At 46.4% G+C, this 17,724-nt stretch overlaps 1 protein-coding gene across 1 annotated transcript in view; it reads right to left on the bottom strand.

The window, feature by feature from the left end:
* ST3GAL1 (ST3 beta-galactoside alpha-2,3-sialyltransferase 1) overlaps positions 1 to 17,724 on the bottom strand; it is a 116,366-nt gene that overhangs the window by 79,123 nt on the left and 19,519 nt on the right. The window contains exon 2 of the mRNA XM_025394447.1: positions 11,655 to 11,807. The gene's annotated coding sequence lies outside the window, so the exon portion shown is untranslated. The remainder of the gene's footprint in view (positions 1 to 11,654; positions 11,808 to 17,724) is intronic.

Below are 17,724 nucleotides of genomic sequence, written 5' to 3' on the forward strand. Positions count from 1 at the left end.
CCCACCGTGGCTGTATCCTGGCCTTTGCACTGGTCCCTGTCCCAGGCTCAATAGGGATCCCCTTCCAGCTCTTGTTCCCCCCATCTCCCTTCCACTCCTCATTTCACAGCAAAGTCACAATGAGTAATAGGTGGCAAGAACCTTCAAGGCATTTTCAGTATCTCTCTCCTGAGAACTTATTGCAAGGACATAGTTCAAACGACAGAAAATGCTAAAGGCGACACGGTGGTGTTTGTGATGATGATGATGACATACACTAATATGCAAATATGCAGCAACAGGGAGAGATGAGTACTCTTGATGAAATATTAACACAATACAACCATATAGCACAACTGTTGGGGAAATTCCGGAACACTCCCTGAGTGACCTCTCCTTTACCAAAGTACTGCGGATTCAATGGGGAAAAGGACAGGCCCCACCTCCAAGGAGGTTCCAGTTAGATGACTGACCATCTGTTGAGGTTGCAAAGTGCAGAAAGCCAATTCCACCCTATTCAACCAACAGAATAAGCAAATCATCTCAGACCCAAAGGCCTTCCCTTCTTCCTCTTTTTCTGACAGCCAATCCTCCAGCACAAAGGATATTTTTAGAGACTGTGAGAAAGTGTTTACATGAATGCCATTTCTTCATTGCCATTGAGCAAAACGGTGAACTGACTTCCCCACACAGGCACTGAATATAGGACATAGCACAAATGCTTGCCAAATGGATTTCAGACTCACTGGCTTTGGGTTCACTTGCGTCTTCTTCCTCCTCTACCCCGTGCCATCCATATCAGAAAGGGTGTAGGATATTTTGACAGGATGTGTCTGCATAAGTTAATTGGAGGCAGAGAGAGCTGCAAACAGCAGGTGTTCTGTATTCTGGCCTGCATGGAACGCAGATAAGGCGTGGACCGGAAAGTTAAAGGACCAGGAGCCTACAGATATGGGGTCCGCCCATTTCCAGTTCTCCAAAGGCTGGAGGCAAGTCGGAGGAGCTAAAGAAGAGACAAGTAATCCCCACGGGGGCCCAGGCATGTGTCCAGGCCAGTAGCATGGCCAGCTAGCTGGACATCATATCTATCAAACCAGCACCTGGGCTGGCTCTCTGTGGCTGAGACAAATGGACACACTACACCAGCCGTCAGAGCACCAGTCTCGGTGCTGGTGAGGGAAAGGCATGCCTGGCCCAGAGGGTGCTCTCTGAATCCAATGAAGAATGAAGCATAGACTACCACTGCTCAAGGGGCTTCCAGTGCAGCAGGGGAAACGCACAGGTACACGGGCCCTTCTTCACAAGACAGTGTGGTCAGTGAAAGGAAGGCAGACACAGGCAGGGGGTTTAAGGGCTGCCGAAGGACAAGCCCTACAGCTGAGAATGGAGTGGAAATAGGGGGGCGGAGTTCCAGAAGAGACAACTCTAGAGCTGAGTGTGAAGAAGGGAGGGCTCCCCAGGAAAGCAAGAGAAGGGCATTCCAGGTAGAGAAGAGCACATGCAAACCTCACAGACCAAGTCCTGCAGACATGGCAGGTATTTCATTTGGGGTGATGATCACAGACTAGAGCTACATTATATCTGTATCTATATCTATATCTATATCTATATCTATATCTATATCTATATCCATAGCCACATCTTTAGCTTCATATTCTCTATAGAATACTGGCCGTTAGAGATTGCTGCGTCTAGCAGGGTTCTAAGCACTTTCACGTACATAGGCATACTTCACTTCATCCTGCTTCACAGATGCTGCGTTGTTATTTTGTTGTTGTTGTCTTTACTAACTGGAGGTTTGTGGCAGCCCTGTGTTGAGCAAGTCTACTGGTGCCATTTTTCCAATAGCACGTGCTCATTCCATTAGCATTTTTTAGCAAGAAAGTATTTTTTAATTTGTTTTGTTTTTTTAGAAATAGGATCTCGCTCTGTCAAGCTCTGATCATAGCTCCCTGCAGGCTTGAACTTGTGGCCTCAGTTTCCCAAGTGACTAGGATTACAGATGCACATGCACCACCACTCCTGGCTAATGTTTTAACATTTTTTGTAAAGGGCAAATCTCGCTATGTTGCCCAAGCTGGTTTGGAACTCCTGGCCTCAAGCGATCTGCCCACCCCAGCCTCCCAAAGTGCTAGGAGTGTAAGCCAGCATGCCCGGCCAAAAAAGAATTTTTAAATTAAGGTATGTACATTGTTGTTTTAGGCATAATGCTACTGCACACTTCACAGACTACAGTACAGTATAGTATAAATATAACTTTTGTATGCACTGGGAATCCAAAACAATTTGTGTGACTTGCTTTACTACAATCCTCACTTTATTCCAGCGGCCTGGAACCAAGCCTGAAATATCTCCAAGGCACGCCTGAATTAACTCATGCAATCCTGGAGGTTGGTGCTGTTGTTATCTGTTATGTCCATTTTGCAGATGAGGAAACTGAGATCAAGAGAAGATACTGTATCCAGGGTTGCAAAAGAAGCAGAACCCAAGTCATCTGTATTCAGGGTCCACACTGTGAAGATGACTCTGTGATTAGCAGAAGGTGGGGTGGGACAGGGAGAGCACAGATGAGGCTGGGGATTTTGATGGGGCCCTGACCATGGTAAGCCTTGTCCTTCCTGCAATGTGGACTCTGTTCCAGGATAGTAAGGGTCATGGGTATTGAAAGGAGGAAGGACATACCCAGATGCCCTTCAGGAACAAAGGTTATCTGTAAATGCCCAAACGCTTATAGCTGGGCATGACTAGAAGAAAAATTAGCCTTTTGAGAAGGGATCAATCTAGAAGCACATAGAAAATTTCCATCCTTCTGATGGCCCTTCTCTTCTTGGGACATTGGTATTGTAAAGGCCTCTGGGCCTGGCCACAGTGGTTCACCATGGAAAGCCCCTTCTTTCTGGGAAGAGTGTCTCTGCTGCAGCCAGACAGCCTTCCGAGCCAGCAAGGTGGCAGGCCTGGCTCCTGTTCTTGCAGCTCACTCATGTCCTGCCACAGGCTCATTTATCACGGGCTCAGCGAGGAACCATAGTGATAAATGCACCTGTCAATTACTCAGCCTTCATGATGGGCCAGACACCGTACCCAGCTTTTTGAGTCCTCGTGTCATTTAGTCCTCACAGAACTCTCCCAAGTGGGTACTGTTAGTATTTCCTTTTTTTTACAGATGGGGAAACCAAGTCTCAGAAAGTGTTATTCCTACCTGTTTTGTAAAATCTCTCAAACCCTGCCTATCCTCTGCTCTCAAACCCTAACGGTCAACACAGAACCCTTCTGTGCCCACACGTATAGGAATTCTTCCCCACACACCACGCAGTGGACACCAGCTGGGTGTCCTCCAATTTAATTCCGACACCATCTACCTGGAGACAGTGTCAGATCCCACAGGTTGAGAGATCAGTTCCCCAGACTGACCCCCAACTCCTACCCCAAACACAAGTCTCAAGTCTGGTTTTCTGCAACTTCTGACCAACTGGCTTCAAATTGGGTTCCTATGACCCCCTTTCCAGGTTCGATTAATTTGCTGGAATTAATTTCCTGGAACTCAGGAAAACATATTTACTGGTGCAAATGATACACAGAGAGATGCGTGGGGGGATGTATGCGGGAAGGGGTGTGCTACCCTCCAGGAAGCTCCAGTGCTCAGCTATCTGGAAGCTCTTCCAACCCAGTCTTCTGGGGTTTTATGGAAGCTTCCTGATGTCAGCATTCCTTCTCCCAGGGTACAGGGCAGGACCCTCTCTGGGGAGGATCTCAAGACCCACAATCAGAAAGTCAGGGAAAGATTAGAGTCCTGTATTAGGGCAGGGGAAGGAAGGCAGGAGAACGTTGGAGAGATCCTGTGTCGTGAGGCCTGCCACACCCAATATTATCACAAAAGGCTGTAACAAGGGCTATAAAACAATCAGCCAGGAACTGTGGAGAAAACCCAATAATCATCCTAACACCACACCGCCCAAGCTCCAACGGCTGGAGAAAAGCAACCGGGAGGGGTGCCAGGCTTGCAGAACGCCAGGCCCATTCTCTGGAACCCTCTATAGCTTGCACATCCCTGCAGCATCCATCTCCCCTGGGGGCCGGGATTGGCCCCCACTGAATCAAGAAAACAAGGCCCTGCATGAATGAAGGTCACGAGGCTGGCAAGCAGCAGAGACATCTGGAATCTTGTTCCTACAAACACAGGGCCCGGCTGTCTTGGATCTTTGAGCGCCCAGGGAGGGCACTTCCTGGTGCTGGCTGCCATGGTTTCAGCTGTCCGGTGCCTGACCTTTCTAGAAGATGGTAATGATGAGAGTTGTGACTGCAAAGCCTCTAGCCAACAACTGAGAAGAGCTACACTCTGATGTCCGGAAGGTCTGTGCGTCTTCTGGTCCATTTTACCCATGAGACAATAGCAGCAGGGAGGGGCTGCATCTGAGGGCACGGGGGAACCATGGAGGGCTTCCGAAAGATCTCTCTAGTGAAAGCTGGAGGGAGAAAGTATAGGCAGAAAGAGCAAACAGCAGGCCAGACTAAGTTCCATGACAGCAGAAACCATGTTTTTGTTTTTTGCTGCTGTGTCCCCAGTACTCAGCATGTCAAAGGCATTGAATTAAAAGCTACTGAATGGCCGGGCATGCTGGCTCATGTCTGTAATCCCATCACTTCGGGAGGCCGAGGCGGGGGGATCCTGAGGTCAGGAGTTCAAGACTGGCCTGGCCAACATGGTGAAACCCCATCTCTACTACAAATATAAAAATTAGCCAGGTGTGGTGGCGGGAGCCTGTAATCCCAATTACTTGGGAGGCTGAGGCAGGGAGAATCGCTTGAACTGGAAGGCGGAGGTTGCAATGAGCTGAGATCACACCATTGCTCTCCAGCCTGGGAGACAGTGCAAGACTCCATCTCAAAAATAATAAATAAATAAAACCTACTGAATGCATGCGTGAGTAAGTGAGTCTGTTATAGCTGTCCAGGAGAGGATGCAAAAGGCTGAGGGAATTCAAGCACTGTTAGCACTTGGTATTCCTTTCTCTGTGCATATGTAATTAGACACCCCACCTTCACACCAGAAATCAGAGCATTCCACCGTGCTGGTTGTGTGGCTCAAATAAGTATTATTCCATTCTGCGGCTGTACTGGATTTAGCCTATCTCCTAATCTTGACATTGCAGGTATTTCCAGCATATTGCTTAAAAGCATTAGGCAGTGAGGATGATGGGGAGGCAGCAAGTGGACTGGGCTCTGGAGACACTGTAAGCCTTCAAAGCGCAGCCCTCCGACTTAGCTGTGTGATTGTAAGTTACTTAACTAGTCTGTGCCTGGGTTTCATCATCAGTAAAAAAGAGAAATGACAGCAGCTGGCTGCCAGGGAGGCTGTGGGGTGAATCTATGTGTGGGGGGTTGTTAGAAAGGCATAAGAGCCACAGTCAGCCCTGCGAAAGTGCTCACAAACACTCTACCAGCCCCAGGACTCCTGAGCTCAGCTGATTCCTAAGAATGCAGTCCCTGATGTGGGATCACAGGTCAGCCTGCAGAACTGCAAGGAAAGTGCCTTCGAAAACCCCAGCAGAAACAAGAAGAACAAAGTTCTTTAGCCCTATTCCCTGAGCCCAAGAACAAGGACTCAGAAGATCCAGAAGGCAAGTAAGTTCACTGTACCATGGAGCACCAGGATTCCCACCACCAGCTCCCCTTGTGGTCAGCTCATCCGGCAGGCAGCAGGTAACAGAAGGCACTCACTGACACTGTAGCTTGCAAACCAGGCAAAGACCCAGAGCACGAGCACGTCCAGGAAGCTGACGTGCCAGTCCCTGGGCTGCACCCCACTTATCTAGGACTTGCATTTTATTTTAACGTCCTAACTTTGTATTATTTTTCCTTAAAGAAAACTCCCAAATTGTATAAGCTTCAGGAACCAAAGAACCAGAACTGCACCTAAACATACCACTGATTTATTAATTGATCTGTTTCTCCCATTAAATTATTATCATCGGGCAGTTACGGTGGCTCATACGTGAAATCCCAACATGTTGGGAGGCTGAGGCTGGGGAATTGCTCGAGCCCAGTAGTTCCAGACCAGCCTGGGCGGCATAGCAAAACATCATCTCTACAAAAAATTAAAAAATTAGCCAGGCGTGGTGACGCACGCTCTTATTCCAGCAACCCAGGAGGCTGAGGCAGGAGGATCGCTTGATCCTAGAAGGTCAAGGCTGCAGTGAGTCGTGATGGCACAACTGTACTCCAGCCTGGGTGCCAGAGTGAGACTCTATCTCAAAATAAATACATAAATAAAATAAGGAAATAAATAAGTTATTAACATCTTGAGGATGTAGCTCTCATCTTATTGTTTTACCTCCAGTGCTCAGTCAAGTGCCAGTGAGCTGGAAGGCACTCAGTAAGTATTTGCTAAATGAATGAATGAGTAAGAAAAAAAGAAAAACAGCCTGAATGAGAACCTCCCTCCCTCTTCACTTCACTCATGCAACTTGGATCCATCCTCAAAATCACCCTCTACACATTCATCCGCTAATCCTTCTCTCCCCATCAGCCTTTCAGATACTCCAGAGTGCTCCCAAGTCTCCTCTCCCCTCCCACCCCAAACAACCCCCATTTCTGCCACTGTTGCTTTTAAAGGTTATCAGCAACGGAAATTCCAACAGCTCCTTGCTGCTGCCCATCAGAATATTGAATGACAGACAGGATGTCCTCTTATCTAATCAGAGTACCCTGGCCTACAGTTGGTCTCTGGGCCAGCTGATAACGTTTTTTTGTTGTTGGAGGAAATGCTTTAGCTCCCAGGGAGAGTGTCCCCCCATGTGGCACTGCCCAGAAGGAAAACAGGCCTGGTTCTCTGGGGGGAGGCCACAGTCCCCTGAAGAAAACTGAATCAGTCCCTGCGTGTCCTTTGATCAACAGCCCCTGTTCTCCTTCTCACCTCCCTATTTTTCTTTCCTGTCTGCCATGTGACTTGGTTCTAGAAACATTTCCTGGAAGAGACACTCCTTGACCACCACATCCATGCTGTGCCCTGCCCTGGGACCTCCTGCCCCTGCCCATACCATATATATATATATATATATATATATATATTTTTTTTTTTTTTTTACCCTGTATCTCTTCCTCTTTCTCACCCCTAGCTAGGATCTTTGTCTGATTAGAGCAGTGCCTGGCACAGAAGCAGCTCAGAAATGTTTGTCAATGCCTGCCTGAAACCAGCATTTATCTGGTGCACATTCTGCATCTTTGCTGGGAGCTAGAGACAAAAACGTGTTTAAGTTAAGGCTTCCACACTGAAGCAGCTCTCCCAAGAAACCACCCTGCAAGAGAAGAAATGTTCCCTCTGCAGAGAGGCCCGGTTCTGTAATCACATTCTCAACCTGATCAATGTCTTCACAAGGACAAGACAGCAGTCCTGCATCCCCCACAGAAACTCTCACTCCCACATGCAACACACACCACCACGTGCATCTACACACACCTCCTAACAGGACTCCATCTGAGAGATGCAGACCATACACATGGTCCACATGTTTGGCTGGCCTGCACTGTGACAAATGCTGTCAGCAGGGACAAATGCTACCCCAGTCTTCTGCTCTTGTTTTTGTCCTGAGACAAAGGTTTCTCCCTAGGCCCTTTGATCAAAAGCTGAGGGACAAACAGGTGCTCCCTATAAGCTTGCCACTTTACCAACTGGATAACTTTGCACAAGTTAATTAGCTTTTCAGAGTCTTGGTTTGCTCATCTGTACTTGGGTCACTGAGTTGATGTCAGAAGTAACAGAGAGGGAAAGGGTCTAAAACTGGGCCTGAACATGGTTTAATAAATGTAGCTGGTGGTAGCGTTGAGAGTGAAAGTAGAATGACTGTTCAGCATCATTCAGATAGACATGAATTTCCAGAATGTCCTAGCACCATTAGTGTGAACTCCTGGTGATTTTAATAGATAGATAGGTCAATTCGAAAATGATCTGAATGATGTGTGGATGTACATGTGGATGTGCATATGTATGTATAGAAATGTGCTTCTCTGTGTGATACACCCGCCCCCCCCCACCCCCCCCCCCCGTTATGTCTGCCCAGAGGGCCTAGGGGCAATGCTACCCCAGGAACAATAAGCACACCTAGTGGTAGATCTTGGTTTCTAAACACCATTTCCCACGAAAAGGAACCAAGGCTCCCATGTTGATTCCACCACTGAGGTGAGGAGAGTAGAAGATGAGGCTAGAATACCTTGCTGTGACAACAAGGCAGCAAGTGCTCAAATTATGATGGAGAAATGTTAGAGACACAGGAGCCAGGCCCTAGCGGACAGATTTGGGGCAATGTAAATATCAAAATAACTGATGATCACAAAAGACTGCAACCTATTGAATAAAATTAAAATCCATGAGTCCACACTGATATAAAGAAAGGAAGGGCTGGGCATGGTGGCTTACACCTGTAATCCCAGAACTTTGGGAGGCCAAGGCAGGCAGATCACTTGAGGTAAAGAGCTGGAGACCAGCCTGGCCAACATGGTGAAACCCCATCTCTACCAAAAGTACAAAAATTAGCTGGGCATGGTGGTGCATGCCCATAATCCCAGATACTCAGGAGGCAGACGCAGGAAAACTGCTTGAACCTGGGAGATAGAGGTTGCAGTGGGCAAAGACCAAGACTGCACCACTGCACTCCAGCCTGGGTGAGAGTGACTCCTCTGTCTCAAAAAATAAATAAATAAACAAATAAATGATGAACGGAGGAAGAAAATTTCTTCTTTATAGTAGGAAACCAACTAATAAATGAAAAAGAAACAGTGAAATTAGAAAAATCACCATTTGGCAACTATGATAATAATAAATCTATTCAGGCAAGAATCATCAAAAGATGCTAAAACTAATGACTGATAGACTGAGGACTAATCAGATATCTACACAATCTCAGAACTTCTCGCCATAAGATGCTTATTAATGGCAAAGGTGAAACAGTAACTTTGCAGTGGAGACACCTGGAAGACACCACCTTAACTGAGAGCTCCAAGCTAACATCACCAGTAATGGGAGACAGCCACACTGGTGCCTCTTGATACAATGCACTGAAAAGGACACATCAGCTGTGGGTTAGTCCTGCCAACCTAATCACAAGGAAACATCAGAAAAGCCAAAATTGAGCGCATTCTATCAAATAACTGGCCTGAACTTGTCAAAAAGGCTAACGTGCTGAAATACGAGATTAAGAAAGTTTTCCAAGAAAGACACACGCCAACGGGCTTTTCTTTTGCCATAAAGGAATTTATCGGGGGCAACTGGTGAAATCTGAATGAGAAATCAGAAGGTTAGATAATAGTCAAATTAACGTTAAGTTTCTGACTTAGAAAGTTGTATTCTAAGATACAAGTTTCTGATTTCAGAAAAAAATGTAGAGAAAAAAGAAAAAATGAACATGATAAAATGCGAACATTTGAAAACCTGGACAAAGGGAGTCCAGGAATTTGTTGGCTGTTCTTATAACTTTTCTATACATTTGCAATCATATAAAAATAAAACAATTGAAAAAAATTACAAATGGAAATGAATGCTCTGGTTTCACGAGATTGAGAAAAAATCAATATATTAGTGCATTGTATGTGCCCAATAATTTAAAGCTATAATAATTATTATTAGTAATAATGATAATAATTATTAGTAGAACAGTGCACCTGGCACATAATAAGCTGGAAATGGACAAAAAATATTATCACTGTTAACATCATCACCATCATCATCATTCTTGATATGCTTGATTCTAAGAAATAACTAAAAAATTAATACTATTATTTGTATTACTTATAATTACTTTGTATCTGCATTAAACTCCATGGTTTGAAGGTTTGTTATAGAAATGCCTGCTTAAAACGCATCCAGCACTCCTCTGTAATGGTGAGGTGTTTGAAGACCAACCAAAAGAAAGAGGCAGGAGGCCATTTTCAAATCTAGATGTGCAGAATACATATCAATTGGATCTTTTCTCATCAATGAGTCTCTGCTTTGTTCTTGCTTGTGCTTGGGTAACCCAAACATAAGAAAGCCCAACTTCTAAATGCCAAACGTGGGGCCTTTGCCCAGACCTGTTGGACATCTAAAGTCTCTTCTCTCTTCTTTCTTGGGTCCCTTCCATACAAACTGTGCATCTCAATGATCAGCCCTTGTTATCCCCACTTGCATTGGTTTACGCACCAAGCAGAACCTCCTGTTATGCCCCCAATCTTGTCCCATCTAAGATGGTGAGCTAGCTCCAGGTCCAAGGCTCTCCCCCACCTGTCTATCGTATAGAACTGTCTGTGTTCAGCACAATTCTGAGATGTGGTATATTCCCAAGCATCATTACTTTGTTCAACATGTTCTTTCAAAGTAAACCTATGACCATATCCAGGAACCATATTGTCTTTTGTCTCCATTCTTCCTCATTCTTCTAAGACTCACACATGCCACATTTTCCACTCATTTTCTTCCTCTCCTTGTTTCTTATCGCTCTTGCCCATACATTTACCCCTTGAGAATGTGGAAGCCATTGCTTCTTCCCCTTTAAAGGAGGCCCCACATGGCCCCTGACCTACCTGGGACCCCAGAAGGGCTCAAGCTCACATCCATATCTACTTGTGTAAATAAAACAAATAAACCCCAAGGCCCAAGTGGATTTGTTTTACATGGAGTCACAAACAGACACCACAAGATGCCTCCCAAAGAAATGTTAAAAGCTACTCCATTCTTATCTAGAGAGAAAGAGTGAGAGAGTGCACACGAGAGAGAGAGAGAGGCCCTTGCCAGTAATCATATAGAAAACAGCTATACACACTCATAGACATCAGCCTTCCTTCTCCTTCTGCAATGATTGCAATTATGCCCAAGCTGGGTTAGAGACCAGCAGAATGAAGTGACACATCCCAGGTGATCTCAATTTTTCCCAAGCTAACTCTGCACTGATAAAAATGTCCTCTATCTGCACTGTCCATGGGTACCCATAAGCAACGTGTGGCTACTAAGCACATGAAATGTGATGTGACTGTGCCCTGAATTCTTCATATTATTTCATTTTAATTAAAATTTCCATATCCCCATATGGAGTGGCTCTGTGTGGACAGCTCAGCTGTAGAACAGAGGTTGCAACACCTTTTCTGTTAAGGACCAGGGAACAAATACGTCAGACTTTGCAGCCACACAATCTCTATGGTAATGACTCAGTCAGGCTGCTGCAGTGTGAAAACAGCCGTACATGACACCTGAACAAATGAGCGTGGTGGGTCACCAGCGAAGCTTTATTTACAAAGGCAGGCTGGGCCAGGCTTGTCCCGTAGGCCACAGTTTGCTGACACTTGCTCTAGGACACACCAGAGTGTCGTGCCAGGCCTTCTTCGGGATGACAGGCACTTGTCATCAAAGGATGATCTGAATTCAGGTTTTTACTTACCAGTGTTCATGAGAGTTCAGAAAACTCTCCCTTTAAGAAAAAGAAAGGCTGCTAGATACTAACAATCTGCATCTTTCTCCTGAGGGATACTGTATTCCCCTGCCATGGGAACTCCTCTTAATGGCATGTTTCTGGACAAGCAGGACATGTTTCAGACACCAAGAAATAGGAGAACATCTTCCACATCCTCCATGTAACATAATCAATGGAAAACAAAACAAAACAGAAAAGGCAGCACATCTCACTTGTGCTGTGGACAGATTAGTCACTTACCTCCACAGGCTGAGTGACCGTCCATCTCTGGTCCCCAAATGGAATTGTCCTGACCCAAGCTCAATGGGTTTGCTCACTGCAGCTCTTGGGGATGTTAATTTCCTCTCATTCGCATTTCCAGTTCAGGAAGATGAAATCTGAAAATGGTACCGGCTGGAGGGGAAGAGGAGAAAAGTTTAGGTCAGTTTTGGCACTTAGTCCATCCTCTGCCTTTTTAGGATGACTCAAGATAATGAAAAGATATTCACCCACTTAATCTATTCACTCATCCAATTATTTATATAGCACTATCTGTTAAACAAACACCTATTCTGTTCCAGGCACAGAGCCACACACCAGGACAGGAAGGTGAGTAACTCACAACTCCTCTCCTCAGGGAGTTCAGACCGGGAGAAAACAGAAAAATACACAAACAACTCAGGAAAATGTAATACAGGGGGCTTGGGCACCTGTAATCTCAGCACTTTGGGAGACCAAGGCGGGCAGATCACTTGAAGTCAGGAGTTCGTGACCAGCCTGGCCAACATGGTGAAACCTCATCTCTACTAAAAATACAAAAATTAGCTGGGCATGGCGTCGCACGCCTGTAGTCCCAGCTACTTGGGAGGCTGAGGCAGGAGAATCGCTTGAACCTGGGAGGTGGAGGTTACAGTGAACTGAGATCGCACCACTGCACTCCAGTCAGGGAGACGGAGAGAGACTCCATCAAAAAAAAAAAAGGACAAATGACCAACTCCGTCTGGAAGAAGAATTTGAAGAGGAGATGATATTTTTAGCTGCTCCCTGAACGAAGCACTAGTGAGGTGCTGTTTAGTAAAAACACAAAACATGGGGAAAGGAAAAATAAATATGTAAGATACGAATGTGAAAGTGTGACATCGGGGTTAGGATAAATCAGCCTGAGGCCAGATAGGAAAGGGCTTCTGAAGACTTCATCTGGCTGGGCGCGGTGGCTCATGCCTGTAATCCCAGCACTTTGGGAGGCCAAGGCGGGTGGATCACTTGAGGTCAGGAGTTCGAAACCAGCCTGGCCAACATGGTGAAACCTCGTCTCTACTAAAAATACAAAAATTAGCCAGGTGTGGTGGCACATGGCACATGCCTATAGTCCCAGAGACTCAGGAGTCTTAGGCAGGAGAATTGCTTGAACCTGAGAGATGAGGTTGCAGTGAGCTGAGATCACACCACTGTACTCCAGCCTGGGTGACAGCGAAACTCTGTCTCAAAAAAAAAAAAAGAAAGAAAGAAAAAGAAGACTTCATCTGACACTAAGAATAGCACAGAAACCCTCAACTCTTACTGGGCCCCAAGCACTGAGAGACGTGCAGACACTCAGTTTTCTCTTTAGATCCTCTCATGAAATCACTGAGGTGGTCCCAAGGATGATTCCCATTTTAAGGATGGGCAGCTGAGGCTTTGAGACCTGACGAGTAAACCTGTTCAGTAGGACAAAAGCAGTACGTGGCAGGGAACAGACCACACAGAAAACATCCCCATTCAGTCTGGTTGTGAAGTCTCCCTCATAACCATTGCTGTAGAAATGGCCCCAATTTGTGCAGGCCACCTGCATACACACTCTGCAGTGTGGCTTTGCCCCCCCGCCCCCCAGCATGAGGGGGAATCAAAGTTTGGCCACAAGACTTGCTTTAGCCAATGGCACAATAGCAAAGGTGACATAAATAAAGACTTTAAAAGTGCTTATGTCTGAAAGTTCCTCTCTCTTGCTGCTGGGAATCATTCTTTTTTTTTGCGGGGGAAGGGGGGGAGATGGATCTCACTCAGTTGCCCAGGCTGGAGGGGCCGTGGCATGACAACCACCCACTGCAGCCTTGACCTCCCAGGCTCAAGCGATCCTCCCTCTAAGCCTCCTGAGTAGCTGGAACTACAGTCTCATGCTACCACACCAGGCTAATTATTTTTATTTTTTGTAGGGTCTTGCTGTGTTGCCATGGTTGGTCTCAAGTTCCTGGGCATGAGTCATGCCATGCCAGCTGCTGCTGGAAATCATTCTGCTGTCACATTGGCAAGCCTGAGGTAGCCCCCGGAGGATAACAGACAATGTGTGGAGAGAGGCTGAGGCACCCCAGCTCAGCCTCCAGATGTGTGGATGGGCCAGCACAGGCAATCAGCCTAACACTCACTGTGCAGACCAGATCATCAACCCACAGAAATCATAAATGTCTGCTATTTTTAGGCACTGGGGTTTGGGGCTGTTTGTTATACAGAGAAAGCTGACTGATACAACCACTGAGGTATCTTTACACCCCTGGCAATGGCAACACATGAGGATAAACATGTGTGTTAGGAAGAAAGTTCAGTCCCTGTCGAGTTGGTGATTACGAAGAGATAATGAGGGCCAGAAGGCAGGGCCCTGGGCCAAAGGAGGAGTGGGAGATTCAAGAGCTCTTTTAGAGGGAGGAACAACAGCATTTAGTGACTGTCTAAGCCCAGAGTTGTCTAAAGGCATTTGCCTGGCTCTGGAAACCAACCATGTGTGGTGTTGACTATAAGCAGATTATATTTGGCACCTGCTGATGGGGGCAGGATGTTACATAGAAGATACATGAACGTGACCAGAGTCAGCACAGTTAGGGGTCAGGGTCTGGGAAAGCTACAGGAACGAAACTCTTTCTTTTCAGAAACGAGAATTAAGGCACAAAGATCACTGCCACAGCCTCCTAGCCAGTCTTAAAATAGCCATCGCCTCTAATGCCAACTCCCGCTCTTGGCAGCAGCCAGGGGGATCCTTGTAAATTGTAACTCAGGCCTCCCTCCCTTGCATCACTGGCTCACACCTTCCCCATTCCCTCTGTACTTTCTACTCACCCTTCAGATTTCAGTGTAAACACCACTTCCCAGAGACATCTTTGCTGACTCTGGGGACGAGGCTGGGCACAGCCCCTCTATATTTTCAGTGTTCCTTGCATTGTGACAAAGCATTATCACCAACATGTTAACTCCATAAGGGCAAGGGCATGTCTGCCCCACATACCACTGTGTCCTTGCCACCCGGCACACCACTTGGCATGTGGGAGAAAGTCTATTCCTATTTCTTGAAGGAGAGAGTGACCAAAACAATATAGGTATCACACTTTTAAGATGTTTTCTTGGCCACACCCCCTTCCAGTACCCATGGCTTCATTCTTGTGTTTCTTCATTCATTCCTTTTTTTTTTTTTTTTTTTTTGAGATGCAGTCTCACTCTGTCACCCAGGCTGAAGTGCAGTGGCGCAATCTCAGCTCACTGCAAGCTCTGCCTCCCGGGTTCATGCCATTCTCCTGCCTCAGCCTCCCAAATAGCTGGGACTACAGGCGCCCGCTACCACGCCAGGCTAATTTTTTGTATTTTTAGTAGAGACGGGGTTTTACCGTGGTCTTGATCTCCGGATCTCATGATCCACCTGCCTCAGCCTCCTAAAGTGCTGGGATTACAGGCATGAGCCACCACGCCCAGCCTTCATTCTTCCATTTAGCAAGAATTTACTAAGCACCAGGCATCACCTCAATCCCATCATTGGTTGCTCTCACTAGACCGAGCCGTCAGAGGTGGGGAAGGGGAGCTGTTATTTTACTTGACACTAGGTTTCCCCACTCTCACCCCCACTGGCTATCCTATGGGTGTAGGAGGCACTAAATAATGACCAGTGAATCCATGAATAAATGGGTGAACAGGCAGATCAGTCTCAGATAATCCAGCAGGGTGTGGCTGATTTATAAGTCTGCAGAAGCTCATTACTGAGTCTGGGCCTTCTGTATGTTACATCTTACTAAATAGTCGAGAATCCTTGTAATATAAAAATCTGCATGTATATATGCCTATGTCAGGATATACGCTGTAACTGTTCTACGCCGTAAGATATAAGGGGGTAATGCATGAATCAGATTAAACATGGAGCCCTGCTCTGAATGAAGTCTCTGACTCCACAGCCTGGCACCTGTGGCCAACTGTGATCTTCAATTAAAGCCTAAGACTCTACTTGAAGCAATGCATAACATCCTGAACCAAATCTTCCATCAGTCTTAGGTTGGCTTTGAAAAAAATACGTTGGCAATTGCATTGGATTCCAAATTCCAACGGACAAGTTTGCGACCTGGAGGCTTATCTTAAAAACTAGAATTCGCTGGGCACGGTGGCTCACGCCTGTAATCCCAACACTTTGGGAGGCTGAGGTGGGCAAATCATCTGAGGTCGGGAGTTCGAGACCAACCTGACCAACATGGAGAAACCCCGTCTCTACTAAAAATACAAAATTAGTTGGGCGTGGTGGTGTATGTCTGTAATCCCAGCTACTCAGGAGGCTGAGGCAGGAGAATCACTTGAACCGGGAGGCAGAGGTTGTGGTGAGCCGAGATCCTGCCACTGCACTTCAGCCTGGGCAACAAGAGTGAAACTCCATCTCAAAAAAAAAAAAAAAAAAAAAGGCAAAAACAAACAAACCAAAACTAGAACTGCATCCCATGGGGGACTCACCTTCCGCAGCCTCAGTTTTTCAGCTTCTCTAATATAGGACTAGGGTGTTAAATGCAGAGGAAAGGCAATTATTCCACTGTCTTTCTGCCCCAGATCCCAGGAACAGCCTGACAGCTCCTCAGAGTTTGCTTGCCTTTTGGTTTTAACAGGAGCCTTGGAAATCTTTTCTGAAAGCCATGTCCCAGTTCTCTTCTCACTCATGCTCTGCTGTCATGCCTCTTTCTATATTGAGTCCCTATTTCCCCACCCTTCCAAGATTGCTTCCAATTAAGAGCAAGAGCTAAACTCTTACCGCTGAAACATCTGTGAAGCATGTTCATACACACGAGCCATACAAGAAAGACAAATCAGAAAGTGTCCCCATTTTTGGAGAGGTTCAGAAAAGCTTATGTGACTCTCCAAGACCACAAATGAGGAAACCAAGGCCCAGAGAAGTGGCTCCTCCATGACACAGCTTGAGAGCTGTGCAGCTGGACAGTGGGCAGAGGGCCTTAGACCCAGGGTTCAGTGTTCTTCCCGATACCAGGCAAACTACTATCATCCTATTCCAGCCCATTTATCCCTTTCATTTCCATCCATCCAACTGGTAGCCACTAGCACCAATCTAGGAGCTAAGCAGGGAACTGCTGGGCTTAAACCAAGAGACCTGGAAGCAAGAAAAATGTCTACCTTCTCCAGCTACAGCACAGATTAGGACAAATTCCACTCCAACAAATCATGGTTATGTTCTCATTCCTCCTGTTCTGAACCCATAAATCATTATTTCTTGGCCCATATTCGTACTTCCACCATCCACAGCCCCCTCATGCCACCGGAGGCTCCTTTCTACTCTACAATATAATACAATAACTCTCACAAGAGAGTGTGTTCTCCAATTTTGTGTCTTCTTGGAGCAGAGCAGCAAACTAGAAGTAACGCTGGATATCACTCCTGGAGGAGCAGGCCCAGTTTGCTTAATAAATCATAGCTTTTCCTCTCCATGCAAACAATCATCTGGATAACTGTTACCACTGGGTCTGGCTGAATACTATTGCTGCATTTTTAAATTATAGGGATCTTTTCTGAGGCCTGTGGGCATGACATGTTCCATGCAAAACAGTGTGGCCTGCTTTTAGATGTGCCCCCAGGGGGAGACTGGTCAAGTCAAGCTGTGCAATTTTAGAAAAACAGCCTTTCGATGACTAACGCCTGTAATCAGAACACTTTGGGAGGCCGAGGCAGGTGGATCACGAGGCGAAGAGATCAAGACCATCCTGGCCAACATGGTGAAACCCCCTCTCTACTAAAAATACAAAAATTAGCTAGGTGTGATGGCCTGCACCTGTAGTCCCAGTTACTCAGGAGGCTGAGGCAGGAGAGTCGCTTGAACCTGGGAGGCAGAGGTTGCAGTGAGCTAAGATCCTGCCACTGCACTCCAGCCTGGTGACACAGTGAGACAGACAGAAGGAAGGAAGGAAGGAAGGAAGGAAGGAAGGAAGGAAGGAAGGAAGGGAGGGAGGAAGGAAAGGAAAGAAAGAGAAAGAAAGCCTTTCTCTGAGTTTTACTTTACTCATTGGTAAAACCGAACTGTCTCTGCTTCAACTACTTTGCAGGGCTCTGC

This window comes from Theropithecus gelada, chromosome 8 (assembly GCF_003255815.1).
Source record: "Theropithecus gelada isolate Dixy chromosome 8, Tgel_1.0, whole genome shotgun sequence".
Lineage (NCBI taxonomy): Eukaryota > Metazoa > Chordata > Mammalia > Primates > Cercopithecidae > Theropithecus > Theropithecus gelada.